The sequence below is a fragment of the Pleurodeles waltl genome, chromosome 4_2 (genome assembly GCF_031143425.1).
Source record: "Pleurodeles waltl isolate 20211129_DDA chromosome 4_2, aPleWal1.hap1.20221129, whole genome shotgun sequence".
NCBI lineage: Eukaryota > Metazoa > Chordata > Amphibia > Caudata > Salamandridae > Pleurodeles > Pleurodeles waltl.
In genome coordinates this window covers 973,748,613-973,771,854 of record NC_090443.1, presented here as the reverse complement: position 1 = coordinate 973,771,854, position 23,242 = coordinate 973,748,613, and the positions used below count along the sequence as shown (strand labels likewise).

Sequence of the window (23,242 nt, the reverse complement as noted above, 5' to 3'; positions counted from 1 at the left end):
CTTCTCGAGTGGGTCTCAAAATACGTAACCGTTAATTCGACACCATGTACTTTAATAGTACAGGGTCCCAAAAGACGAAACCGTCCTCTGCTACCATCTACTGATAGAGCGGTCCGTAGTAATAATTTTACCTGTGTTCGGACGCTCTTTAGGCCGATGAATCTTTTGACTTAGTGGGAACTCTCTGTACTCTTAATCGATCGATTTCATCAAAATCAATAATCAATAACGAACATAAGCAACACCTTGAACAACATAACACTTAACAATTAATCCAGAATACATTTCGGCGAACCCTGACCTCTCAGCCAGGAATAACCACACCAGTTTACTGCGAAGTTAGTGAATTTATTTCCCTATATTAACAAAGCTAGCACAATATAAATGTGTCTCAACACCAAATGATAAACATATATGAACATTAATAGCTGTCCATAACGCCGAAACAAGTGCAATCTATGAAGCATTTGAATCATAAGGCATTCGATAATAGCAATGCAAATCACTAATACGATAATCTGTAATGAACTAATGGCATACATTTAGTCAGCATAACAAGATCTCAAATTGCATCGTGCGACATATGGAATCCTCGTCTAACCTCAAATTAGCATCGGCATGTGGGACTTCATGCAAAAACAATTTAGCAACATTAATTTAGAAAAACTCTTAACTAGGGCTCTTACCAAAATCAGCAGTTGGTTACCTAAAAGAAACACAATGCAATTTTACAATTTCCTTTCATATTTACCAATTACGATCAGCATACAAGGAAGTCTTCGTCTCACAGGTACCGTTCTTCGGTCAGCATAGGTACCGTTTCTCGATCAGCATGGGACGGGACAAAGGGGCAGGGGTGAACGGGGCAATTGCCTCACGGCGGCAAGGTAAAACTACTACTTCATGCAAAGGGATCAAATCAAAGTCTCTAGGGCAAGAATCATTTAAAGTCTCTTTCTCTCGATTAGAGAAAGAATCAAAGTCTCTCAAAATGGCGTTGCAGCAAAGTGGGCCATAATAGCTACGAAGTCAAAATGGCGTAGTGTCCGGGTAATGGCCGATAATAGCTCAATGGGCTGTAATGGCTACCTTCTTCTCGTGCACCTGGTTTTTATAGACAACAGTTCAAGTCCTGTAGGGTCTCCATTGGAGGGTTCATAGGTTAGCTTCAAATTGACCAATCAAAAACGACAGTTCTCAAGCTTTTACTTAAGCATACATTATCCTTGGAGATGGGTACGCAAGTTGCAACATTGTCTCCCAATTAGCTCACTTTCAGAGCCTCCATTGTCCACACCTGCAAGTCGACCTTGAATTAAAGAGAAAATATGCCAGGCTGGCACTAACTTTAAGATAAGCATGTGAACAGTTTCTGTGGAAAAGTACAGCTTCAAGCAAAAATGCACGTTTATTAGCACAGTGGAAAAATACGAGCATCTAAACCGTGAGACCAGGCAACTAGGCCAAAGCCTCCGCTAAAGTAATGCTAAGCTAAAACATTTCAAACAAGCAAATCGTAGCACACGTTTATGATTATGTCGGATTAGTGCGATTCTAATTCACCACGTTATATAAAGCACGCGTATAAATGATGGCAAACTACTCTGAGGGCACATTTTGTCCCCGTACAATCTTTATTAGTTCGGTTAATGTCACACATGATTATTTCAGCACTACGTTTAAGCGTTAATAAATCAAAACCATCATTTTCTGCTTCATCACACTCAGGAGCATATTCACATCTGAAGAGAGTTGTAAACATGGCTAACTTAACCATCTGCATCCTGGTAACAGAGACCAGAGTCAGTCGCATCCTCAAGCACAATCCTGAGTATACAACCCAGAAATTGCAAACAACTCACCAAGCAAACTGCTTTCAATATGCAGGTCAGCTAGGAAGGGCTGACCTATGGTTCGCTGGGGCATTCTACAGTCATGTCATTTCATATACATTTATGGCCACAATAATACTAAAACCATAAAACTCAGCAGTCAGCACCAATTATAATTGTAACGTGTACCTCTTACATTCCCATAAGACATATCTGCTACGAGGGTTGTTCATCACCAGCACTGTACAGCCAAACAACCAGACATCACCAAATGAACAGGCAAGGAATAGCCAAAGATCTGTCACATGGTGCCAGACAATTTGGGGGACTTTAATCGAGTCCATCACTACAGGTCCCAAATATCTATAGACTCTTCTTCACACAGCTTCTTTACATCTCACAGTGACACTCAGATTTGAGATGATAGTAGAATGCCCATTCCAACAGATCTCTCCACTTATCTCTCCCGCCAACCATGCCAGCTAAGGATCACAACTATACACAAAATCTCAGATTGGACAACCCAGTGCAGTAACCAGCTAAGCAGACTAAGAAATTCCATAAAGGAACCTGCAGAGCTTTTCAAAGCTACCAGCATAATGAAAACCTTAAAACTGCATGTCTGCCTCTCACATATCATTCACCACACTGCTATACACTGCGTTCCATATCACGATAGCTGCACCTCGGTGGTCATCATGCATGACATGGAAACACTTCTCACATAGGTTCGAAAAAATGTAGCACCCTTTCAACCAAACACCCTACATGGCATAGCTTGCTACATAAGTAGGTAAGTGCATCAGTGCCCCACACAGGGGTAGTAAGCACTATATAAATGCTGCAAAATAATACTTCTGGCAATCCACTGGTTTTGCAGGTTGTTAATTAAATCTCCAACTGAGGTGGGTGCCAGAGAGACGAGCCGAAGATGGCTGCCACTTCATAAGGATCCACCAGCCCGGAGGAAGAATCCTACCAAATACTGATGCATTTTTGCCAACCATGCTCCTAGGCACCTTGTCCTCATTGAGCTGACGCCAGGGCGGCAGTTGAGGTGCCTGGTGGCCCGCTTGGGGGGTGTTGTGCAACCGCTCAGGCAAGTTTGCGGCCTATATCAGGGCAGCCTGGGAGGCCTGAGAGCCCCAACAACTGTCTACTTGGGTGTCTGCTGTGCCTGGCGGGTAAGGAAAGTTGCACGGCACCGCTACAGCCTGTCTTGCTGCTGGGACAGGGTCCTGGCTGAGGCTCCCCTGGTGGGGTCAGAGGCGGCCGTTGCCTCACTCGCCATGTTTCTGCCCATGCGGTTGGCCCCTCCTTCCCATGCCTGGTGTTGATGGAGCGGGGTGCATGTTGCCCTACTAAGCCGCTTGACCCCACTCTAGTGCCCCTGGAATTGTGGCCTGTGTTGCGTGCCTGCCCCTCCCTCCACACCCTCTTCCCCCCCCCCACCCCCCCCACCCCACCAAAGACGGATCTGGGGTTGGCAGGACCATCTGTGTGGTTTCTGGCAAATCAGCAGCAAGACTCCCCCCTGGGATCCTACCACTGAGGGCTTGTCAGGTGGGACAGGAGCATCTTTGCCTCTCTTGTTCCTTCTGCACCTCTGCCTCCTTGTCACCTCAGCATAAGGATGGGAAGGTTGGATCAAAAGCATGCTAACCTGGTTTTTTATAAGACCCGTACCCAGAGACCCGTAGACGGCGGTGCCACTGGTGGGACCCCCCACCTCCCCCAAGTCTCCCCCTAAGGGCCCCTGAGGGACTACTTGAGCACCCAAGACTTCACAGACTGGCTTGTTGAAATTAGGAAAAGCCTAAAGCCACAGATTCTAAGACAGACATGTTAACCAGCCACCTGGACCAAATGGCCAATCGTCTAGACAAACATGATGACTGACATGCTGAGCTGCAGCAGTGGGTCCCCACACAAATGGAGCAACTTCTAAGTATAGAAAAGGTGCTCGAGGTGATCAAAGCTAAAAACAAGGATTTGGAATCTCGCTCTAGGCGTAACAACATCAGGGTCCCAGATCTGCCTGAGTCCACTGCCATTCCTTCAGGGGAAGCCTACATGGAATCTCTTCTACGCTCCCTGTTTGGAGGCCATCTAACACCTGTGTTTTCAGTAGAGCAGGCACATCGCTCCTTAGGCCCGCATCTCCCACCGGGGGCCTATGAGGACCTTTTACAGCAAGATTACTTCATTAGAGACAGGGACACTATTCCTGCGGCTCGCATGTGTGAACAAAGAGAACTTGAATACTAGGGCTATAAACTGTCCTTTTACATAGATTTTCACCTCTACAGTGCATGCAGCCTGCAAAGAATTTCTCCCCGCCAAGCTCCTGTTGCTGAAATAGGGCATATATCTTATGCTTTCCTCTATCCCATGGATACTCAAAGTACGCCGGGGGCCGCACGCGGCCCACTTGACCTTTACATGCGGCCCCCGGGACAACAGGGGTACAGGGTTGCTCTTCACTCCATTGTAAATAAAGAGGCAATTGTTAATTTCAAGGTTAACTGGTGTTAAGGAAAGGAAGTAACCAGGGAGTCTTGGGCTTCACTTTAGAAGCAAGTTCATTTTTAAAGACATCTTGGAGCAAAAGTGTACAAATATAACAGTCACTTCAAAATTCAAAAAGTGTATTAAGGTAACACGCAGTCCATTTCACCTAAGTATAATTTATTGTATCAGTGCAATGAGGAGTATTAATTTAAATGGGATAGTTTTCAAACAAGAATTTAGAAACATTAATTTCCACTTCTACCCTGAAAAATACACCAATAGTGTATTAAACAAGCAAGTCAGATGTTATGTGCACTTTTTGAGTGGTCTGGGCTCCTATTATAGATGAACAAAATTATAGTTTATTAAATCAAACACAGGAGCAGATTTGTACAGTGCAGACCCTGTACCTAAAATTAAGCAATTGCCTAGGATCACACAATTTGGAAAAGTGGGGAAGCTAAAATTAATCCCAGGTTTTCTAGTTTCATATTGCTCAATTCAGCCACTAGATGTATATCATTTGCTTCGCCTACCAATACTTAACTGCTAGTCCTCCCAGCCCTCTTGCCCGACCACCATTCCGCTGGCATTGATACGGCCCTCGGGCACATCACAGACCAAACTTTTTGGCCTCTGGGAAAATGTTTGCGAGTACCCATGCTCTATCCTGCCAAGCTCTGCATCAATGTTCATGCAAAAATGCATCTTTTTACGGATCCCAAACTGGCTCTCAAATTCTGTTGCAGGTGCTCCAGCAGGCCTCAAAATGCAGACTCCCCGGCTGATGCAGAGGCAGATGACCACCTTGATGAAAATGATCAGCATCCTTTTTTGCAGCTTTCTACCTGTCCCGAATGTAGGATCGGTTGACCATCTGCCACTTTGGCTTAAATATGCCTCTCTGGCTTGCCCGAGGGATGACTCCTACAATGTCCTGTTTGTTGGGAAGGGGACTTCCTTCAACTGGTTTGGGAGGCTGAATTGTGTAGGCAGTGGGTCTTTTGGTTTATGGGATTGTTTGAAGTTTCGATGCTATTCCTTTTGGCTTTCTACTTGCTACCCTTATGCACTATCGGCACTCTGCTTCCATCCTGGAAGGTGCTCCCTGAGACATGGTTGCTTGGATTGCTGGTGCAGCCCTGGATGAGTCCCCCTTGGCTATAACGGGTGTCACACTGCTGACTTGGAGTGTCCGTAGCCTGAACGATGCTCGGAAAATACAACACACCTTTGCATACCTTCACTGCCTCCAGGTGGATATCGCCCTATTGCAGGAGACCCACCGTGCTTCTCAATCCTGAGACCACCATGATCCTGTTGGATTGGGGAGGCGCATCCCTCTGCATACTCTGCCTATGCCCGTGGAGTGGCCATACTTTTCCGATGAGGGCTGCAGTGGCATACACTCAGATCCCTCACCAATGAGGGGGGTAGATGTGTAATTTTGCACTGGGTCCTCCTTAATAAGCGCATCACAGTGGTATGTGTCTATGGTTAAAATGTTGACACCCCACACTTCTTTGCAGATTTATGTGATTATATTGTGGCCCTCGGCTGCTCCACAGTGAATTCGGGTGATGACTTTAATGTTGTCTTAGACCCAAATGCCAATAGGTCTCATTCCAGCTGGAATCGACATCCCCTTTCTGCAGCACAAATCCACACGCTTTTGAAGGGCGATGATCTGGTCAATGCGTAGCACATTTGGAAGACCCTGGTGACAGAAAGATATTTGTGTGAACGCCTCTAATGGTGCCTGGTTGCAAACTGTCTATTGCTCCTCACCTGAGATGTATGTGGATATGTGGTCTTGGTGGAGCATCTGGCCCGGACACACACTGATCATGCGCAATTGCTCATGACCCTGTCCTTGGGCACACAGACGACCCGTGTCTTCATGTGGCGACTTTATCCTATTGCGCTCAGCAACCCTGTATTTTACTCTGAGATACGCACCGCAATCAATGAATACTTAGAGCGCAACTTGGGCTCTGGTGACTCTCCTGGAGAGCTATGGGAAGCCTTCAAGGTCTACATGCAGGGCGTTTGCATTTCTATACAGTCCAGGATTCTGCACGACCTGTGCACACGCCTGCACACCTTGGAGAAGGAACTGTGTCAGTTCAAGCTCTACCAATATGTCACCCAATTCCATGACAAATAGATCGCAAGGAGGTTGTGGCCTGCCACTATGGCAAAGGTGACACGGCGGGTCGAACGCTTGTGGCGCTTCTCCGGAGGAGCTGCATTAGCTCCTATATTTCAGAACTGTTGGATCCAGATGCAAACCCCACCACTCCTCAGATGACATTACTCTGACCATGCTTAGATTCTATGCAAAGTAATACACCTCCCACGTAAAGGTGCTGTCAGATAATTTACAGAGTACTTCGATTCCATACAGCTACTTTGACTTGATGATATTCACAGGCTTTACTTAGACTCCCCCTTTACCACGGAAGATATTGTTCAGCCCATTAGCAACATGGCCGGGGGCGAGGCCCCGGGCACGGATGGCCACATGGTCCATTTCTATAAGGAGTATACAGAGCTCCTCGCGATCCAACTCCTAGCAATGTACGAGAAAGCCAGGGACACTGGCCACTTACCACTCTAAGTGAGGGAGGCCCTCTTAATCACACCCTCAAGCCCGACAAACCTGCTAATAGCTGTGATTCTTACCGGCCGCTTTCCATGATCAATGTGATAATATAATACAGGCAGGATGCCAGCAGCCTGAATCCTGCCCCTCCTCTCGCAGACTGTGAGACCGGACCAGTCAGGTTTTGTGCCTGGTTGCTCGATAAGCCATAACCTTCGCACCCTCTTTGCCCTTATCCACACCTTAAACCTGCATCTCCCAGGGATGGCGGCCTCCCTTGATGCCACCAAGGCGTTTGATTCTCTGGAATGGTCACATCCGTCCCCTCTGCTTCAGCGTATGGGCTTTAACCCTGGCTGGACTAAGTTGCTTTTCACTCTACCGACTGCTAGACTGCGCATCAATCCCAAAGTCTCCGAACCCATAGCCATAGAGGCAAAGTGCAGGGTTGCCCACTGTCCCAGACTCCATATGGCATTGCCGTGGAGCCACTGACGGCCTGGGACATATCGCCATGACTGGTGGTGTCACCCACTACGTGAGGAACCCTGCCACAAATCTTGCACCCTTGCTGCCCTTGCTGGAATTGCAATTAACTGGTCAAACACTTCCCACTCACCAAGTGCACTGCACGCTTTCCCACCGAGTACCCTCTTAAAAAGTCAACCGACAGCGTCCGATCCTTAGGGATGGTCATTAGAAGGGGTGTAACCCAGATCTGGAGAGAGAATTCTGTCCGGGAGGTGGTGTGGTTGGAGGAATGCCTACTGGTGCCGTCCAGACTGTCTGTCTTTTTTTCTTACCGGATGCGTCGGCATTGCGAAAATGGTGGTGCCACCAAAATGTCTCTATTTGTTGGTGTAAGGAAATGCCTCCTTGGCATGGTTGCCCCCTGACTTTTTGCCTTTGCTGATGCTATGTTTACAATTGAAAGTGTGCTGAGGCCTGCTAACCAGGCCCCAGCACCAGTGTTCTTTCCCTAACCTGTACTTTTGTATCCACAATTGGCAGACCCTGGCATCCAGATAAGTCCCTTGTAACTGGTACTTCTAGTACCAAGGGCCCTGATGCCAAGGAAGGTCTCTAAGGGCTGCAGCATGTCTTATGCCACCCTGGAGACCTCTCACTCAGCACAGACACACTGCTTGCCAGCTTGTGTGTGCTAGTGAGGACAAAACGAGTAAGTCGACATGGCACTCCCCTCAGGGTGCCATGCCAGCCTCTCACTGCCTATGCAGTATAGGTAAGCCACCCCTCTAGCAGGCCTTACAGCCCTAAGGCAGGGTGCACTATACCATAGGTGAGGGTACCAGTGCATGAGCATGGTACCCCTACAGTGTCTAAACAAAACCTTAGACATTGTAAGTGCAGGGTAGCCATAAGAGTATATGGTCTGGGAGTCTGTCAAACACGAACTCCACAGCACCATAATGGCTACACTGAAAACTGGGAAGTTTGGTATCAAACTTCTCAGCACAATAAATGCACACTGATGCCAGTGTACATTTTATTGTAAAATACACCACAGAGGGCACCTTAGAGGTGCCCCCTGAAACTTAACCGACTGTCTGTGTAGGCTGACTAGTTCTAGCAGCCTGCCACAAACCGAGACATGTTGCTGGCCCCATGGGGAGAGTGCCTTTGTCACTCTGAGGCCAGTAACAAAGCCTGCACTGGGTGGAGATGCTAACACCTCCCCCAGGCAGGAATTGTCACACCTGGCGGTGAGCCTCAAAGGCTCACCCCCTTTGTGCCAACCCAGCAGGACACTCCAGCTAGTGGAGTTGCCCGCCCCCTCCGGCCAGGCCCCCACTTTTGGCGGCAAGGCCGGAGAAGATAATGAGAAAAACAAGGAGGAGTCACTGGCCAGTCAGGACAGCCCCTAAGGTGTCCTGAGCTGAGGTGACTCTAACTTTTAGAAATCCTCCATCTTGCAGATGGAGGATTCCCCCAATAGGGTTAGGATTGTGACCCCCTCCCCTTGGGAGGAGGCACAAAGAGGGTGTACCCACCCTCAGGGCTAGTAGCCATTGGCTACTAACCCCCCAGACCTAAACACGCCCTTAAATTTAGTATTTAAGGGCTACCCTGAACCCTAGAAAATGAGATTCCTGCAAACTACAAGAAGAAGGACTGCCTAGCTGAAAACCCCTGCAGAGGAAGACCAGAAGACGACAACTGCCTTGGCTCCAGAAACTCACCGGCCTGTCTCCTGCCTTCCAAAGATCCTGCTCCAGCGACGCCTTCCAAAGGGACCAGCGACCTCGACATCCTCTGAGGACTGCCCCTGCTTCGAAAAGACAAGAAACTCCCGAGGACAGCGGACCTGCTCCAAGAAAAGCTGCAACTTTGTTTCCAGCAACTTTAAAGAACCCTGCAAGCTCCCCGCAAGAATCGTGAGACTTGCAACACTGCACCCGGCGACCCCGACTCGGCTGGTGGCGATCCAACACCTCAGGGAGGACCCCCGGACTACTCTACGACTGTGAGTACCAAAACCTGTCCCCCCTGAGCCCCCACAGCGCCGCCTGCAGAGGGAATCCCGAGGCTTCCCCTGACCGCGACTCTTTGAACCTAAAGTCCCGACGCCTGGGAGAGACCCTGCACCCGCAGCCCCCAGGACCTGAAGGACCGGACTTTCACTGGAGAAGTGACCCCCAGGAGTCCCTCTCCCTTGCCCAAGTGGAGGTTTCCCCGAGGAATCCCCCCCTTGCCTGCCTGCAGCGCTGAAGAGATCCCGAGATCTCCCATTGACTTCCATTACAAACCCGACGCTTGTTTCTACACTGCACCCGGCCGCCCCCGCGCTGCTGAGGGTGAAATTTCTGTGTGGGCTTGTGTCCCCCCCGGTGCCCTACAAAAACCCCCTGGTCTGCCCTCCGAAGACGCGGGTACTTACCTGCAAGCAGACCGGAACCAGGGCACCCCCTTCTCTCCATTATAGCCTATGCGTTTTGGGCACCACTTTGAACTCTGCACCTGACCGGCCCTGAGCTGCTGGTGTGGTGACTTTGGGGTTGCTCTGAACCCCCAACGGTGGGCTACCTTGGACCAAGAACTGAACCCTGTAAGTGTCTTACTTACCTGGTAAAACTAACAAAAACTTACCTCCCCCAGGAACTGTGAAAATTGCACTAAGTGTCCACTTTTAAAACAGCTATTTGTGAATAACTTGAAAAGTATACATGCAATTTTGATGATTTGAAGTTCCTAAAGTACTTACCTGCAATACCTTTCGAATGAGATATTACATGTAGAATTTGAACCTGTGGTTCTTAAAATAAACTAAGAAAAGATATTTTTCTATATAAAAACCTATTGGCTGGATTTGTCTCTGAGTGTGTGTACCTCATTTATTGTCTGTGTGTATGTACAACAAATGCTTAACACTACTCCTTGGATAAGCCTACTGCTCGACCACACTACCACAAAATAGAGCATTAGTATTATCTATTTTTACCACTATTTTACCTCTAAGGGGAACCCTTGGACTCTGTGCATGCTATTCCTTACTTTGAAATAGCACATACAGAGCCAACTTCCTACAGTTGGTGATCATCCTAACCTGCGACAGAGGCCATCCAACACCTGCCACATTCTTCAACAGATGCCATGCAACACCTGCCACATACTGCGACAGAGGCCATCCAACACCTGCCACATACTGCGATAGAGGCCATCCCACATCTGCCACATTCTTCAACAGATGCCATCCCACATCTGCCACACAACGCGATAAATGCCATCCAACACCTGCCACATACTGCGACAGAGGCCATCCAACACCTGCCACATACTGCGATAAATGCCATCCAACACCTGCCACATACTGCGACAGAGGCCATCCAACACCTACCACATACTGCAACAGAGGCCATCCAACACCTGCCACATATTGCGACAGAGGTCATCCAACACCTGCCACATACTGCGACAGAGGCCATCCAACACCTGCCACATACTGCGACAGAGGTCATCCAACACCTGCCACATACTGCGATAGAGGCCATCCAACACCTGCCACATACTGCAACAGAGGCCATCCAACACCTGGCACATAATGCGATAGATGCCAACCAACACCTGCCACATACTGCGACAGAGGCCATCCAACACTTGCCACATACTGCGACAGAGGCCATCCAACACCTGCCACATACTGCGACAGAGGCCATCCAACACTTGCCACATACTGCGACAGAGGCCATCCAACACTTGCCAAATACTGCGACAGAGGCCATCCAACACCTGCCACATACTGCGACAGAGGCCATCCACCACCTGCCACATACTGCGACAGAGGCCATCCAACACTTGCCACATACTGCGACAGAGGCCATCCAACACTTGCCACATACTGCGACAGAGGCAGACAATTCTGGGGTGTCCTCTGCGCACGGTATGTTCTACTTCCCCGGGGACATAAATACCAATGCACTGTCTGGGCCTGGCAGAGTCTGTGCTGCAGGGCCGGACTGCACCGCCTCATTCAGCTAATCTCCCTGTTGTGGACCTTCGGGTATTTCCTCCTGCGGTGGAGGCCAGCTTTGTTAGCGGGCCTAGAGAGGTGAGTTCCTGCTGCTGCAGGACCTGCAGGCGCGCACCTCCTGCTTCCTGCTGGACCTATCCTGCGCAGCACCTGTAGAGCTGGGCATGACTCCTTCCAACGCACACCCGCCACGCTGCATGCTGCAGACTGGGTGCTCGCCCCCCTCTCCTAGAAGGCTCATCACCGCTCGCGCTCTGCAATGCAAGAAAAGGCTCCTGCGCAGATGCCCATAGCCCTGTCAAAGTGGCAGAACGTTTTATGGACTACTGGGTGCTAATGCCCGCAGGGACTCGCCCCAAGGTCATCTGGAGCCTCTCAGTACTTAGGGGCAGTACGGGCGGTTCCTGGTCTCTCTTCCCCAGTCTGGGGCCCCATAGGTACGACGCCTGCCACCCTCATCGCCTGTGGACCCTGTATCATCTGTTGGGCACTGACTTAGGGTGAGAAGATTTTGAGGAGCAAAAACCGGGAGAGGTCGGACATTAAACAAGGACTAAAGACCTTACTCCCATTTTTATATCTGGCCTGTCCCGTATTTTTGCGTAGCTTTGTGAATGTGTGCCTATACATGTGTGTGTTTATGTATATGTATATGTATATATATATATATATATATATACATACACACATAATATATATACATAAACACACATACACACATTTACAAGACTACATATATAAAATTAGTTATGGGTTGACCTCCCACCCTGCACCCCAACCCACCCCCACTCACCGCTCTCTGCTCCCCACTCCATCTCCCTTCTGGGAGCAGACAGGGGACTGAGTTGCCTGACAGTAACAGATACATTACTTTAATTATTTCATACTTTGTAGGTGTCTTTCACTTATGCTTCCCTAGATGATCTGACCTTTGTCCCAAAACCGGGACATTTATTTAAAATTAAGAGAAGCGTCAGGACACCAGGATAGTCCTCTAAAAACCGGGACAGTCCGGGTAAATCCGGGACATCTGGTCACCCTACACTGACTGCATGTACTCAACCGAACCATCTATGTAATGCTGGAAACATTGTTGCGTTTTTAGGGTCGAGCCTGCATAGCATGCGCTTGCGCATGTGCATCGCTTGCGAGACGCTGTAGTAGTTAGAAAAGGGCTCGGAGCCCCACCCATGTCACGTCAGTGTCTTTCATTGGTTTGTGGGCTTGCCTTTTAAAATCTGGTTGCTTTCATTAGTGGAAGGCATGCATACGTCATGCCTTTTCCGGTGGTTAGCCCTCCTCGAGCGCAGTGACCATCTACTGAAAACATACGAGGCTCAATGTCTGTTTTCTGTCCGGTTTGTGGACTACTTTTTCTCTTTTTTCGCAGTGCGATCTCGCTTGGCAGAAGTCAAGCGCTTTGCATGACATCGACCCTGAGACCGTTTCTATTTCCATTTCCATTTTTTAGCATTGCGCTCGTTTTTTTTCTTCCATTTAATGAGGCAAGAAAAGTCCGGTTGGGAGTTTACAACTGCTAATAGCTCTAACTCGCAGAAATGCAAGACCCGTCGCACTGCAAATGCTTGTTTGTTTTATTGCTTTGTTGTATTGTGTTTCCTTGCATACTGAAAACTTAATAACCACATTTAAAAAAAATACACCTCCAACCAGTGGCAGAACAGCAGCTGGTAATTTATCTGGGTATGTACATGGAATTTTTACAGCGTGTAAGACCATGTACAAGGAAGAAGTGAGAGCGAGAGAGAGTCAGAACGCACGCGCGCGCGTGCGTGTAACTTTTTTGTGACAATGAAGGAACCGAGAGCTGACCACTAAGGTTATTCGTCTTTATTTATTTAACTAGGGGCTCAACAGCCCTTTGAGTTCAGCAGATGCCATCCCAAAGGACTTGTGTGTGTGCTGGGTGAGGCGAATCCATGTGGGTAAGGCAGCTCAGCTTTTCGGGATGAGGGGGTGTTGGCGTCACTTACAGTTCCATGAACCACTATGTCACACGATGAGGATGTGTACCCAGCAGCCACCCGGTGAACATCCTACCTACTAGCTGTTTATCACAACCCCACCCATGCCACCTAAGCTCACACTGCTCTGTGTCCTCAGGTGCAGCACGCATGCCAGGTGGCCATCATCGGAGACACAGACCGCGTGGGTGACCATGTGTGAGGCTTGTGCCAGTCCACCATGGTGGGGCAGTGACTGCTTATGGAACAAGCCCCAGATTCTTCCCTCCCTGGACACCTCATGATTCATCCTATAAATGGAAAGGGGGATAATAATAATCGTCACAACCTTCAGCCAAGTGCTCTCCTGGGGTCTAGAACCATTGATCACATAGAAAATCTACGGCAAATATATATGGGTGAAAGGCAGCCATTTATAGGCAGTCTTTCCAGATTTAACAAAGACTTCTGATATAGTCAAGAGACCAAAGCTCTGGTCCTAGTTAAATTAGCTAGGAGTCCTCGCCAGTACGTCCAGGACTACTCCATGCGATGCTATGGAACCTTCTTCATCAACATGACGTGCCTTAGTCTTGGGAAAAAGTCTCTGAGTCCCAAAAGTTCAGCAAAGTAGCTCAGTGGTGTCTTTACTTTTCCTTGCTGATTTTCCTGGTAAATATCACGGGCAGGTTATCCACCAAGCTTGACACAGCTGAATATTTGTAAATACTATTTACAGCTCTGTTGGGTTTGACCGACTGGAGTCTGCAACACAAAATTAATTTGCCTATTTTAACAACAATGGTGATAAAGCCAGGATTGTGATGTGTGGCAAAGGCAGATGCCAAATGGATGGGAAAAGAAGAGGATGTAGAGAGCTCTACATACATGGCTTTATCCCTGCTAAGGATAGTAGGCAGAATAAGTATCCAGGAAAAGTCCAAAGGCAATGAGGGCGGAAGAGTCTAGACATTAAGTACCTGGCTCAAGAACTCATTCACTAAGTGATCTTCAGCATGGCCGAGGTGTAGCTGGTTTAACGCTGCGACCAAAGCCTGTGCTACTTTAATTCTACTGTAGGCAGCTGCCTTGAGGGTCTTCCACATATAGCAAAAGAAGGTACCAGACTGTAACATGTGGTCTCAACCAGAGCCTTCTTGCATGGAAAAGTAGCACCATAATGGTAAATGATGTGTTCTGCAGGGGCTCCGAAACTCTGTCATTGCAGCTCATTGCAACCAGATTCAGAAGTTCATCAGCATTTGCAAAGTTACCCTAAGGAAGCTCTCAAGGGAAAACAAAAACAGCTAGAGTCTGGGAGAAGGTTTGCAATTATAGCACTTTAAATCCCTCTACTAGACTGAGAAATTTCTGACCATTCAGAACCCTGTATTCCATAATTCGAGTCTCCTAAATTCAGAGGTTTATCAATGAGAACACTTCTGAAACTGATCAGATGTCAGAGTTAGCAAAGGAGATCCAAGGATCAAATGTTGTGAATGATGGATGGTAGGTGGTGATGATCTAACAAAGTGCAGCGGGTATAGTGAGCTGAGACATGGGCATCAACCAGAAGCTACTCCTGGCTCACTCTCTGATACTCCCTGGTGTGGCCTTGTTGCACCTGGTCTTAGAAGTCATTAAGGCGGCAGCAAGAAGAGAAAATTAACAGTGTCCCTAAAGCCCTGTGTACTTTAAGTAGTTTCTACTCAATATAGATATGGATGGATGTGTAAAGAAATAACCTATTCCAGATGCACAGGAGTGCTGTTCGTTCCCTAGTCCCCTCGGCACCGAAGAATCTGTGCTAAGAGTGGAAGAAGCAGGTCAACACCGGGGTGTCATCGGGGTGTAAGGACGAGTGCAGTCACTTCAGCTATACCTGGTATTTGGTGAATCGACACCCACGATCTGAGTACATTTTTGACAAAGACAATGTTTTAAAGCACAAAGTAAGAGCCCATTAATACCTCTAGAATTCTAAATCACGGATTAATTTGCACAGCATAAGCCACCACAATTGACTTGCAATTAAAAAAGAAATTGAGAAATCAAAAACTTTTTTAGGTTTTTCACCAGACCGAAAAGTGAATCCAAAGTGGAAATTAACATTATCAATTCAAACATAAAAAAACAGACCAAACAGAGAAGAGATTGCGGTCTCTGACAGCAGCATTATATTAGTAAGCTCAGGATTCTAAGGAACAATTTTAGTTTGCGGTATAATTCATAGCTTGACCTATACCTATGTCTATTGGCCAAGCACACCACTAAAACCGCATCACTGGTCCTTGGGGAACAAAATTCCCAGTTCGGTGGTAAAACTCAAAAGGAGATGTGATCATGGGATCAGCAACAGGAAGTCTCACTGGTCGCACCAGGGGGCCTGAGCCCTCTTCGAAGAACGAGGTGCACTGAGGAGCAGTGCCATGAGGTGCACTGAGGAGCAGTGCCATGTGGCGCACGGGCGCTACCCAAAGTGAGTCGTGCAAGCCATTCGGCCAGAGGCTAGGGCCCAGGGCCCACAAGCCAGGCAACTGTTTTGAAACATGGTCTACAAAGACCTAAATGATGGACTGTAGCATATTACCAAAGAATGGCCTTATGCCTCACCTACAATAATGTAATTGTATTTACGTAGCGCGTACTACCCCTGATGAGGCGACAAACGTTATGTAATGTTTTCATTTCCCAGGTGTGTATACTGCTCAAAACTGCAGCCTTCTATAGCCATTAGGGATCAGTGGCCCGGTCACCAGGCATCACAGGACTAGTCACCAGAGATCACAGGACTCGTCACCAGACATCACTACTCTAGTCACCAGGGATCAACGCCTAGTCACCATGCATTACAGGCTTAGCTACCAAGCATAATAGACCTAGTCACCAGGCATCACAGGCCTACTCACCAGGCATCACAAGACTAGTTACTAGAGATCAAAGGACTAGTCACCGGAGATCACAAGAGTAGTCACCAGGCATCACTACTCTAGTCACCAGGGATCAAAGCCTAGTCACCATGCATTACATGCTTAGCTACCAGGCATCACAGGCCCAGTCACCAGAGATCACAGGCCTAGTCACAAGAATTCATAGGCCTAGTCGCCATCACCCGACTTCTCAGACCAAGTCTTCAGGCATCACAGACCTAGACACCAGGGATCAAAGGACTAGTCACCAGGGATCAAAGGACTAGTCAACAAGGATCACAGGACTACTCACCAGGGATCACAGGATTAGTCACCAGGGATCACAGGCCTAGTCACCAAGCATTGCAGGCCTAGTCACTAGGCATCGCAGGCCTAGTCACCAGGCATCGCAGGGCTAGTCACCAGGCATCACAGGGCTAGTCACAAGGGATCACAGGGCTAGTCACAAGGGATCACAGGCCTAGTCACCAAGCATTGCAGGCCTAGTCACGAAGCATTGCAGGCCTAGTCACGAAGCATTGCAGGCCTAGTCACCAGGTATCGCAGGCCTAGTCACCAGGCATCGCAGGACTAGTCACTAGGCATCACAGGACTAGTCACCAGGCATCACAGGCCCAGTCACATGGGATCACAGGCCTAGTCACAAGGGATCACAGGCCTAGTCATCAGGGATCGTCGGCCTAGTCACCAGGGATCACAAGCCCAGTCACCAGGCATCACACGCCTACTTATCAGGGATCACAGGCCTAGTCACCAGGTATCACAGGCCTAGTCACCAGGCATCGCAGGACTAGTCACAAGGGATCACAGGCCTAGTCACCAGGGATCAAAGCCTAGTCACCATGCATTACATGCTTAGCTACCAGGCATCACAGGCCTAGTCACCAGAGATCACAGGCCTTGTCATAAGAATTCATAGGCCTAGTCACCATCACCCGACTTCTCAGACCAAGTCTTCAGGCATCACAGACCTAGACACCAGGGATCAAAGGACTAGTCACCAGGGATCAAAGGACTAGTCACCAGGGATCAAAGGACTAGACATCAGGGATCAAAGGACTAGTCAACAAGGATCGCAGGACTACTCACCAGGGATCACAGGATTAGTCACCAGGGATCACAGGATTAGTCACCAGGGATCACAGGCCTAGTCACCAAGCATTGCAGGCCTAGTCACTAGGCATCGCAGGCCTAGTCACCAGGCATCGCAGGGCTAGTCACAAGGGATCACAGGCCTAGTCACCAAGCATTGCAGGCCTAGTCACGAAGCATCGCAGGCCTAGTCACCAGGCATCGCAGGGCTAGTCACAAGGCATCGCAGGACTAGTCACCAGGTATCACAGGCCTAGTCACCAGGCATCGCAGGACTAGTCACCAGGTATCACAGGCCTAGTCACCAGGCATCACAGGCCCAGCCACCAGGCATCACAGGCCTAATCACAAGGGATCACAGGCCTAGTCACAAGGGATCACAGGCCTAGTCATCAGGGATCGTAGGCCCAGTCACCAGGCATCACACGCCTACTTATCAGGCATCACACGCCTACTTATCAGGGATCACAGGCCTAGTCACCAGGTATCACAGGCCTAGTCACCAGGTATCACAGGCCTAGTCACCAGGCATCGCAGGACTAGTCACAAGGGATCACAGGCCTAGTCACCAGGCATCACAAGCCCAGTCACCAGGCATCACAGACCTAATCACAAGGGATCACAGGCCTAGTCACAAGGGATCACAGGCCTAGTCATCAGGGATCGTAGGCCCAGTCACCAGGCATCACACGCCTACTTATCAGGGATCACAGGCCTAGTCACCAGGTATCACAGGCCTAGTCACCAGGTATCACAGGCCTAGTCACCAGGCATCGCAGGACTAGTCACAAGGGATCACAGGCCTAGTCACCAGGCATCACAGGCCCAGCCACCAGGCATCACAGGCCTAATCACAAGGGATCACAGGCCTAGTCACAAGGGATCACAGGCCTAGTCATCAGGGATCGTAGGCCCAGTCACCAGGCATCACACGCCTACTTATCAGGGATCACAGGCCTAGTCACCAGGTATCACAGGCCTAGTCACCAGGTATCACAGGCCTAGTCACCAGGCATCGCAGGACTAGTCACAAGGGATCACAGGCCTAGTCACCAGGCATCACAGGCCTAGTCACCAGGCATCACAGACCTAGCCACTATGCAGCACACGCCTAGTCACAGAAATGGGTTACCTGCTGCCTCTCAGATCGCGCTTCTCAGTAGCAGAAGACTCCAAGTTACAAATACCTACCTGGCTTGCGCATTACTCTGTCCTTGGTCCTCTCCTATTCCCACCCTACAGTACCCCCCTACAGAGTATAATTTCATTTGTCTTCCCATCTGTTTCTTATTACTTAGCCTTTTTTATTCCTTCTTCAATCAAATGTATGTAAATGCTTATTTCCATGGTTTTTACTGTCCAGCATGAGCGCAGGAGGCCCATTATGGCTAACTACACCCCCCTAGCTGTGGCTGAACATGATGGCAGGCTGGCTTAGTGTGTTGAACGTTCGCCGCTGCCACATGCAGTGCTTCAGAGGTCATGGCTTTGAATCCAGGCAATGCAGACCCGGCCTTCCATCCTTTCGAGGAGCGCCATTAACTGCAGTGACACTAGCTAGAAACAACAGCATTTCATTATAATGCAATGTAAAAACAATATACTATTATTATTACTCTGCGTACTAACTTGTGGAGGTTGTTTCTATTTGGGTACTTTCTTACTGTGAAAGGTACTTTTGGTGTGCTTTATTATTCCATGCAACATGCACTGACAACCATGTGCTTAAATTGCCACGTAGTTTCTGGAACGATGGAAGCTGATTGTGCTAGGCTTTCTGGAGGCGGCGGATATCTTAGTTGTGTATTCTGGAGATGAACATGAGTCCCCCCCCCCCCATGTGTATCTGTGGGCCTGCTCCACAGTGGGGCCCAGTGTAAGCTCAGTTATTATTGGGGTCTTACATTGAACCAGGCTCACTGCCACCTCCTGCCCTTGGCTGCACCGAGCAGGGAGTCAGCGCCCCGCGCTTGTCCCTGCATGCACCCACCTCGTGTGACTGCACACACCTAGCCATGTGTGACTGCACGGCACTCTCCAGCACGGCTCTTCAGCGCACTGCTCGCTCTGCTGACTGCCCAGGCCCACGCCAGACCGCGCTACCCGGATCTGGAGTGCAGCTATCGCCGAGGAAGCGCCGTCAAGCACGAGGTATTTCCACTTATCTCTGTAAACAGCCCGTACATACAAATGTACACTTCTGGTATTTCTGTCACAGGGTGCGAGCGGCCTTCCTTGCTTGTGGTGGTAACTAACACAAGCATTGGCCATGTTAGGGCACGTCTCCTGGACCTATTGGCTTTGCCAATGCAGAATCAGCATAAACAGAAAAAAAAACACCATGACACGACCGCTGGTGCCAGTTGCATCATTCTGTAGGCGTGTACGTGCAGCAGGCGTCACCATACATGCAAGCCCCTACAAAATGACGGGAGCATCCTTTTTTTTTTTTTTTTTTTAATTCACTGATCCAAGATGGCGGATGCACTCACTAGAAATTCACCGGCGCCCCACTTGTGTTTGGATGCACTCATTTTGTGTTACTGTGCAAACCTCTCCTTCAGTGGCCGCACATTAGAGAGAGAATCTGGGGTGCAGAAGGTGAAGCACATGAAGGAGAGCAACACAGAACACCTGGGATTTTGGGGGAGAAACTCATGAGACAAGAGCAAGCAGAACAAGAGGGAGAGACCAATAGAGGTGGTGGGAGGGCTGGTATTTGGCAGGGGCAGATGCACACAAGGGAGAGAGATGGAAAACACATGTACTCTCATGGAAAGCATAACCAGAAAGAAATAAGTAGTTCCCTAAAGGTGAGCTGTGGAAGGAGACAAGTCAACCAATCAAAAGGATGGTAAAGAGACAGCGCTCCAGGGGAGGGACAAACAAAAAAAGAGGAAGCAAGCCATTAATTATGGAGCCAGCAAATGAGCTTGACGATAAAGCCAACCAATTGCAACAATGGGGAGGCAGTAAGCCTGCTGCAAGTTCACAATATATCTTCTTAAAACAGACAGTTTGTGTTGTCTGGTCAACAAGACCTAAAGTGCCATCTTTTGGGGTCAGTAGTGCCTGCCACCTGACTAACGCCAACTTAATAGAGGAGACACAGGGAGAGCTCCGATGACCTTTGCCAAATCGGAGGCAAAGGGTTGACATACTGCAGGAATCCCTGTGGTAGCCAGCTCACATCCCCTGCCCATCTTGTCGCTCCTGGCTGAGACCACCCAAAGCTCTGAAATTAAGCCCTGTGCAAAGGAACCCTGCAGACCTTCACTGTAATTCTGGTAGGTGAGGGGCCACAGTGGCACCACCTCACAGTTAGTTGAGGAGCTCACCTCTGCAGGTTCCCTCGACGATTAAGTCCAACATCAGAAACAGAACCATTTGAATCCCATGGAGTCTGCCATGTATTGTCTGGGGTACTGTTTAACAACTGCCCCAACTGTTAACCTGGAACTTGCACAGTACAACTGGCCCTGAATGGCTTCGGCCAAGTTGGAAGTAAGGCTACTTGCCTGTTGCAGCTATTACAAGAACAAACCAATCTACTGTAGAGCAACCCCAATGTCACTTAAAAGAAGGGTCAGCTCACCACCACAAAAGCATGCAACACAATCTCCACTCCAAACAACACAGATGATGGCAAATGTGTACCTTGGTGCTACAACAAATAAGAAGCTGATTAATACTAAAACTTACTTTCATGCACCATCCTTCAACTGTGGGGATGTGAGACAACTCCACTAGGCCCCTGCTGGACAGCCCTGTTCCTGGCAGCATAAACAGCAGGTGAGCCTTGGCAGGAATGGACAGTCTACCTGGTGATAGGAGGTCCAGTGTGACGAAAGGGCAGACAACGTGTCTGGATGTGCCATCCTACAATTTCTGGCTTGCAGCATCTCTACTGGTGTGGAAAACCCCGGTTGTTGAGCCATGGAGAGGCCGAGCAATCAGAAGAGACTTCTTGTATGTAACTTGCACCTTGAAGCCTCTGCTTGGTAACATGTAATCCAAGGAAACTAAAGCCAAAGTACGTATGTGCCTCACCCACGCACACAAAGCCCTCCACAACAAGGGACCCGAATACCTCAACCGTTGCCTCAGTTTCTACACGCCCACCCGTCAACTTCGCTCCGCCAACCTTGCTCTCGCCGCCGTCCCTCGCATCCGCCGCACAACGGCAGGTGGGAAATCCTTCTCCTACCTGGCGGCCAAGACATGGAACTCCCTCCCCGCCAACCTCAGTACCACCCAGGACCACCTAGCATTCCGGAGGCAGCTCAAGACCTGGCTCTTCGAGCAGCAGTAACCCCCTCCCCTAGCGCCTTGAGACCCTCACGGCTGAGTAGCGCGCTTTATAAATATTATTGATGATTGATTGATTGACCTGTTATTATGTAAAACTACCAGACAGCCATCGGTTCCAGTCGGCTCGATATTAAAATTGCAAACAAACTACAAATGGCTTTTACAAAGCGCTTCATGCCACACTTCTGCTGATTCTAAACACTGTAAATAACACGTGTTACCATTACAGGTATTAGCGGTACCATGACACTGGGATATCTGAATGGTACTTGCCAGATGAGTCTGGAAAAGTGCGTGGAGGCCACGAAGAAGAAGTACAGCGCTATGTAAATATTGGCACAAAAACTGTCTGGCACAATACTGTTACCATTGGGTACTGGGCTATATTATATGCCAGATTACCAGTTTATCCAGCAATGCGAAATAAAGTAGGCAAACTGTGTTTGAGATCATTTTACATAGAAGCCGCAGCACTCACAACAATGTTCTGAATAAACACTTCCTCCAGTTGAGTTGGTTGTAGTGAAATCCTTTAATTAGTAGACATGGACATCAAAGTCCTTGGAAAAGCATTGTTCCAAAATCACAACACACGTGTTTCGTCACAATAGGTGACTTTTTCAAGGCTCATTAATGAACACAACCTCTGAAATATAGTACGCACGTCTATGGGACGGCACAGTAAGTAGGAGGTAAATGAGGCCAATCACTAGTAAACGTAGCAGAGTGATGGGTAAACCCTGCTTACCAAGACCGTGGTAAGTCTCGTGTCTGGTGTGAGGTGACCGCAATCGTTCAGGAAGTTAAGTCGAACCTGTTTGAGATCATTCTTGTGGACGCTTTTCCCCCTCATCCCACACTACTTCCGCCAGGTAGGGCCCATGAATGTCAGCTCACCAAAAGGCCAGGGGTAGCAGAGAAACAGCACTTGCCATGTGACCTTTAGATTGGCTCACACCTACGCATACTTACACATATACACACAATCACACACTCTCTCACATAAACACACTCTCACCTGCATGAATGCACACAACATACTTTTAAAAACCTTTTTTTCTTACCTCAACAGCTAGGGATGGTCATATTCCAGCTAATTGTTATCCATTTCTATTATACTAATAGTGAATAATACGGCATTACAAGTTGTTTCCCTCGGAATGGGAATAACATGCTGATCCAGGAATACCACTTCCAATTCCGTCAGTACTTAGTTTGTAAAGGTTTAGGGGCCAGATGTAGCAAGCCGTTTGCATGTCGCAAACTGCGAAAATCGCGGTTTGCGCCATGCAAACGGCCTCACGCGATGCTCATTCCCAAATTGTGAGTCGTTACCGACTCGCAATTTGGGAATGCGACTCGCAAATAGGAAGGGGTATTCCCTTCCTATTTGCGACTCGCATCACAATTCAGAGTTGCTTTGTGATCGTGAATGCGGCCGCAAATCAACTCGCAGTTACCACCAGTGTCACACTGGTGGTAACTCATTCGCAAAAGGGAAGGGGTCC

At 48.7% G+C, this 23,242-nt stretch overlaps 1 protein-coding gene across 1 annotated transcript in view; it reads right to left on the bottom strand.

Annotated features, from left to right (window-relative positions):
• BTBD19 (BTB domain containing 19) overlaps window positions 1–23,242 on the bottom strand; it is an 800,233-nt gene that overhangs the window by 244,869 nt on the left and 532,122 nt on the right. The window lies entirely within an intron of this gene.